At 42.1% G+C, this 6,519-nt stretch overlaps 1 protein-coding gene across 1 annotated transcript in view; it reads right to left on the bottom strand.

The window, feature by feature from the left end:
• Window positions 1-5,620: 5,620 nt before the first annotated feature.
• The window catches only part of LOC309702571 (uncharacterized protein), a 546,755-nt gene continuing 545,856 nt past the window's right edge, over window positions 5,621-6,519 (bottom strand). Inside the window, exon 30 of the mRNA XM_082527164.1 lies at window positions 5,621-5,637. The gene's annotated coding sequence lies outside the window, so the exon portion shown is untranslated. The remainder of the gene's footprint in view (window positions 5,638-6,519) is intronic.

Genomic DNA, 6,519 nt, shown 5'->3' with positions numbered 1-6,519 from the left:
AATAGTTATCAGCTATTTTGAAACAAAAAAAGACTTTTTATCCATAACAGCAAATGAACTGTACAGCAGAAAATACAAATGCTATTTATGGTCTCCTCACAACAATGATAAGAAAAATAAACTGGGCCAAAATGGCATGTTTGTTAATACAGGGACACACATGTTAATGTGATCTCTGGTCTCCCACTCAGAGACACAGGTCTCCGAGTGTCCAGCATTCAGACCTGAGGACTCTCTTCATGTGAGAGAAAATCTGCTCACACAGATATTAGAATACTGTGTGAATACTGTCAATAAGGCCTCTGGAATGTTCTGAAGACAGTTAAACCTGTCAGGTAGTGATGTCCAGCAGGTGGAAATGCAGCTCCATGAACACGCACAGCTGTGGATTCCAGCTGTGTTCGTAGTTCTGTAAACTTTGACCCCACAGAGTCGAGCTTTTCAGTTCAATCAGCTGCATTTCGATGTCCTCTGTGTGCAGCCAGTTAATGCAACACAAATCCAGCTGCTCATTAAAGCTTTCTGGTTTGATCAGAAAAGAAAACATTGGTCCAAACACCTGAAAGTCCCAAAAACACATTGTGAATTCTGTCTCGAGTATCCGGATGTATCCGAGTATTTACGTGGTGCTGATGCTCCTGAAGCTTTTGAAGTGTCTGAATGTGCAACTTTCAACATCGCTTGAAAAAACTGACAGCTAGCAACGTCCCTCTCACCGGTAGGCTAAGTTATTTTTAGCCAATTACAAGTTGAATCTGGTAGTTGGGGTTGTTAGCTAAGATACTGTCATTAAGAAGAGGCACAACTATGTGAGCTAATTTGCAATGTGCACCGCTGGCCCGGCCATTTATTTCTAATGCACCTTCCCAGATTACTTCACTGCGTGTCGTGCCCAGGGCTGGACTGGGACAAAAAACAGCCCGGGCTTGACTAGAGAGACCGGCCCAACAGGTATTAAAGCCATAAAGCCTTTGAATGAAAACAAACGCTGTTGTTACAGTGATGTACAGTCTTGTTGGTATATGTAGGATTTCTATACATTTTACATCAGATGAAAACTTTGGTTGTAAGATTCAGATAATTATTTATTAAAAGCGAGACATTTTAACCCTTTAAGACCTACCATAGAACCAAGTCCGCCAGAGCTCATATTATATTTTTACATGCTGTAGTGCCATTTTTGGGAGCATTTCAAGTTGCTATACATCAATACAACCATTATAGCCCAAACTTTAATAATATGTCTGCATTAGGTGCATAGTAATTACATAAATTGCAAAAAAGTGCAATAAACTACAAAAAAATTGAAAATCGTTTTTGTTTTTTTAACATATATTTCTAGTTAGAGAAATTTAAGAGGCTTATCCCTCAAAACTGTAAATACAAAAAAGTTGCACAAACTAGTTTCCCACCACAGGAAATTTATTTTAAGTGTCTTCATAGTTTTATTTTTGAAATACACCAATTTTTATATACTGCAGGAAAAACGAAAATAAATATTATAGTGCAAATTTGCAAAATAACAGCATATGCATCAAAATAAACTATTTCCAGCAGTGCAATATGAGTCCTAAGCATCCCAGAAATGACACAGAAAGTCATGAAGTCAAACATAACTTTTAAAAACACAAGTATAAGCTCATGAGGCCACGATGGAAAAAAAAACTACATTTCCGCAATATGACGTCACTTCCGGTTTCGGGCAGGTCATGCGGTCATGTGATAGTTCACGCTGATGGACGTAGGAAGTGTTACAAACAGCTGATTGGATCGGCGAAGCGTGTTTCTGGAATATCATGTTTTTGTTGCTGCAAGTGATTTTTATGCAGTTTTTGCAAAGCTATATGTGGAAGGAAACTGTGACCTAGGACAAGCTGATGGCATAAGATGTAAGTACAACTCCTCCAGTTTCATATGCAAAAAAAATTATTGCGCTAGCTTACGTGGTTGCAGAGCTACCGGGATTTAAAAATAGTTACGCAAAACAGAGCGTGCCCGCTCCGATCGGCTGTAAAGGGTTAAATGAGAATAAGAAAGAAAAGTATTTCTTTGTGCCTTTCCCTGTTAATGCCCTACCTGGCCCTCTGGCAAAACTTTACTAGATCCGCCCCTGCACAGTTACCAGCTGTCAGCTACCTAAAAAAGGATCCTGGTGTTATTTGTCTCTCAGAAACAGTTCATAACTTCCCTTCAACTCATTCATGTCACCTAAAAGGTAAACCTGTTTCTCCATCACCTGCTCAGCTCTGATGATTCAGTAAGGACATCTCCTGGTTTCATCCTCATGTTTCCCTCTCACCACATATCCAAACCGACATCATGACCAGCAGCTTTACAGCTGTGGCTCCAGCAAACATCAGCTGATACTAGAAATTAATAATAAATAAATTCTAACAACAGCTGATCAAGCTTAAACGTGCTGCTGTTGTTTAGCACGACATCCGCTGGTTTCCTCTTTCTGGCTCAAATTCAGCAATAAAAAACACAAGAGAGATCATTGAAGAGATGAACTTACACACTTGCTTTACTTCTCTCTGGTATAACTTTCTCGGAGATGAAATGCCGATTTGGTAGCGAGGCTACTCAACCAGACCGCTGACAGGTCTTGCACGCCACAGCCGCTCTATCACGTGATGCACACTGCTCCAACGTGCTATGGTTATGAGCCAAGTTAGACCATGTCGCAAGTTTGCTGAGGTGCTTTTTTGATATTTAATGGATCGGATTACATTTTTTATTCCTCTCCGATATCCGATCCATTAATTTAGGTCAGTATCGGACCGATACGTAATATTGGGTCGGTCCATCTCTAATACATTGTATACATTGTACCATAGGCCAAGGTGTCTCAATTTTTCAATTTTTTTAATAATATTTTGTACTTTTCAAAGACTCTTCTATTTTTGGAGTGTTTTTTTATGCATCTGTATTATGTTATACAAACACTTTAAAAGTGAATCTCTGTCCAAAAAATGCACTCAGTTTACTTTTTACTCACTATGAGCAACATTCATTATTCTTCTGCAATAATTAAGGTTTGGATATGTATTTTTTGTTTTACGTTCCAATCCATTCTTCTTTGGCAGTAGGCGACTTTAGCAGCATTTAAATAACCTTCATCAGATTTGATGGTTTTGTTACAGACTTTTCAAAAAAGTGTTTTGCTTTTCTTTCACAAATGTGGGGATTAAATTGTGTTAAAATGTACAAAACAGTGATGTCATGTTTTGTGACGAGGACCCAGGCACAGAGAGAGACTTGATGGATTTAATAATCTTATGATTTAATAAAGAAATTTGCAGACTTGCACAGAGAGGGTAAAATTATGACGACTGATAATGGGGATGAAGACAACAGACCATGAGGACAGGGAGGAACAGAGGGAACTTGGGACAACTGGACACATTTAAGGATGCAGGGACTGAAAGAGACAGGGAAGACATCTCATCGTGACAACTAAAGTTTACCTTGCCTGGATGGGCAGCTCTCTGGGTGCTCAGCACCCCCAAAGCTCTGATCCTAGAATTGCCCCTGATAGCCACCATCAAACAACTAAGTTTTTTTTACACATCGACCAGCATCCGGCCAATCCATCACCTTCCATCGTTTATACCGTTACAAAAACAATAATAATCATGAAAAAAATCAGCGGCCCATAAAAATGAAAAATCACCATCAGTATGCCCGATGGGCAGTCCAGTTATGGTCGTGCCATCAGTTAACCCTTCACGTGCCAGCTGTGACACGCGTGCAAAGGGTTGCCGAACCCCTGCTCTAAAGCATCTGATTTGGATTCCTGAGATCAAATATATTTTCCTTTGGCTTTGTTTTCTTCCCATTCGTGGCTTTAATGTAGTGTTACATCCTGTTTGTTTGCTTCCATCTGTATACATGTCCAGATTCACTGTTATGTTTCTATTCTTACATTGCTGTGTGATCACTGTTCCCTCTGCTGACTGATGTGACCTTTTGTATCTTACACTGAAACTTGTAATATTTGTATCTGCGCCTAAAAGATAAAAAGTTTTCCATGCTAAAACACAGCTCCACCTCCTGCAGTTCTCCCTCTGAACCACTAGATGTCTCTGTTATCTAAATGAAGACGTGCAGCACAGCAACCACAGCAGCGCTCAGATCACACGTGTCCTGTTATTATGTATAAAAGGATGAAACAGGTGAGACAGGTGGGATCAATATTAATGTTGTGGAAATATATGAAAAAGCAACAGAAGAGTGAAAACATTTCGTGTTTCTAGAAAGATCTTTCAGCTCACAGCTGCTCACAGACTGTATTTACAAGTGACAAACTGCAACTCTACAGTACATCTACAGTATATATCAAATATATTCTGTATTCAAATCTATTGAGTGATGTTTGAAAGTCTTTCCAGGTGAGTTTGATCCAGGAGGGTCTGAAGCCAGAGTCAGACAGAGACTGTGCAGAGACTGTAGAAGGACAGAGCAGCAGCAGAGCAGTCCAGATACACTGATGATCCTCTGTCAGATCCAGAGGGACACACAGGGATGATGCTGGACTCTACATTGTGTCTGACAGTGGAGCTGTTCTCAGAGCAGTTCACTCTGCAGCACTGACAGTCATCTGCACTTCTTCTCATTCCTCTGTCAGTCACTGCTGGATGAAGCTCTCCTCTCCACCTCCCAGTAACATGGCCCAGTCAGAGCGTCTCTACACACAAGCTGCTGCTGCTTCAACCTCTCTGGATCATCAGGACACAGCTCCTCCTCTCTCAGCACACACACCGTCCTGTTTACCATCATCAGCTCCACCTGCAGAGAGAAGAAGGAAGAGCAGAGGAGATAAACGAGTGTTTCCAGAGACTCTTCATCAGCTGTCAGTCAGTGACGCAGCACATCCAGTATAAAGAGCAGCAGGGACTTCAGTGCTGGGACTGTACTAGGACTCATTGTTGCTTCACTTTTTCTAATCTTTGGATTTTTATTGAAGTTGATGAAAATGTTTTTCCCTCCTAGTTTGAGTTTGGACTTTCATTCATTAGAAGAACCTTGGTGTGTCCACTCTGAGCTCTGTAGGAACCCCAACAACAAGCCCAACAATCCAGATGGACGGTTCCAGCTGTTAACTGGAGGAATTCCATCCAAACATCGGCTCTCACTAAATTCTTCCTCACCTACAGACTGTGTTCTTCACTGCCTTAAACTTGGAAATGAATGCAGTCATTGGTCTGCGTGCTGCTTTGTTCAGAGAGCTGATTGGCTGTTGACAGTGTTTGATCAGAGCGTGTCAGCCGTTACTATGGTGACCATAAAGGTCAGAAACAGGAAGTGTTTGTGTCCAATCCTGAAGCCTGTCACCATTCTCCTCTCACAGCTTCACTGAGAAGCTGCAGCTTTACAGGAAACACTGGATCTTTGTTTCATACTGACTGTGTTTAGTACAATACTGCTGACAGCACCACCCACTCACTCCATCACTCTACTTAGAGCAGAGTCTCCAGTCTGTAGTCTGGACTCTGCTGAAGATCAGACAGCTGCTTCACATCTGGATCCTTCAGGTTGTTTCCCCACAGGATCAGCTCTCTCAGATGGGAGGGGTTGGACTTCAGTGCTGCTGCCAGATAATCACAGCTGATCTCTGACAAACCACAGACACTCAATCTGTATAAAGAATGAAAGATGTAAGTTTATTAGACAAAGTGTGAGCTTGAAATCGTTCAGTGTTTCATCATCTGTTCACAGCTGAAGAAGGTTCAGAATGTACCGTATTTTCACAACCATAAGGCGCACTTAAAAGTCTTAGATTTTCTTCAAAAAGTACGGCGCGCCCTATAGCGCAGTGCGCCCTATGTGTTGTAAGGAGGACGTAGTAGAGAACACCATGAGAACGTTAAAGGGTGAAGTGTGGGCGTTGATCGTATATACCGGGACAATCGCACATACCTGTTCTTTTATACAGGTATGTGCATTATGCAGGACACCGTTGTTTTAACAACCCTGAAAATGGCAAAGAGACATGCTTACGAAGCACAGTTTAAACTGAAGGCCATCAGCTACGCGGAGGAACATGGAAATCGAGCAGCGGGGAGAGAATTTAAGATTAATGAATCGATGGTTCGCAAGTAGAGGAAGCTGGAAAACAAGCTCCGACAGGTCAAGAAGACGCAGCTGAGTTTCCGCGGACATAAGGCGATCATCGAGCAAAGAACGAGCGGGAGAAGCGTTTCGACAGTCACCATTCGGCTAAAAGCAGTTTCACTTTCACTTTTTATGAAACGGTGCCATTTTTCCATCCGGACCAGGACTACGGTAGCGCAGCAACTTCCAGCGGATTATAAGGAAAAGCTGGCCATCTTCCGCTCCTACTGCAGCAAACACATCGGCGACAAACACATCCAGCGATGGATGACCGATGGAGACCACAGTTTCACCAAGAGTGGAAGGCAGCGCCGGGCGAGTTACGCCACAATTTGCCAATGGATTGTAGATGCTTGGGCTAACATGTCTGCTGGCACTGTTGTTCGAGCTTTCGCAAAAGCCGGC

This window comes from Aulonocara stuartgranti (assembly GCF_965226115.1).
Source record: "Aulonocara stuartgranti genome assembly, chromosome: 3".
Lineage (NCBI taxonomy): Eukaryota > Metazoa > Chordata > Actinopteri > Cichliformes > Cichlidae > Aulonocara > Aulonocara stuartgranti.
The sequence above is the reverse complement of the archived record's forward strand: the minus strand, read 5'-3'. Positions and strand labels throughout refer to the sequence as shown.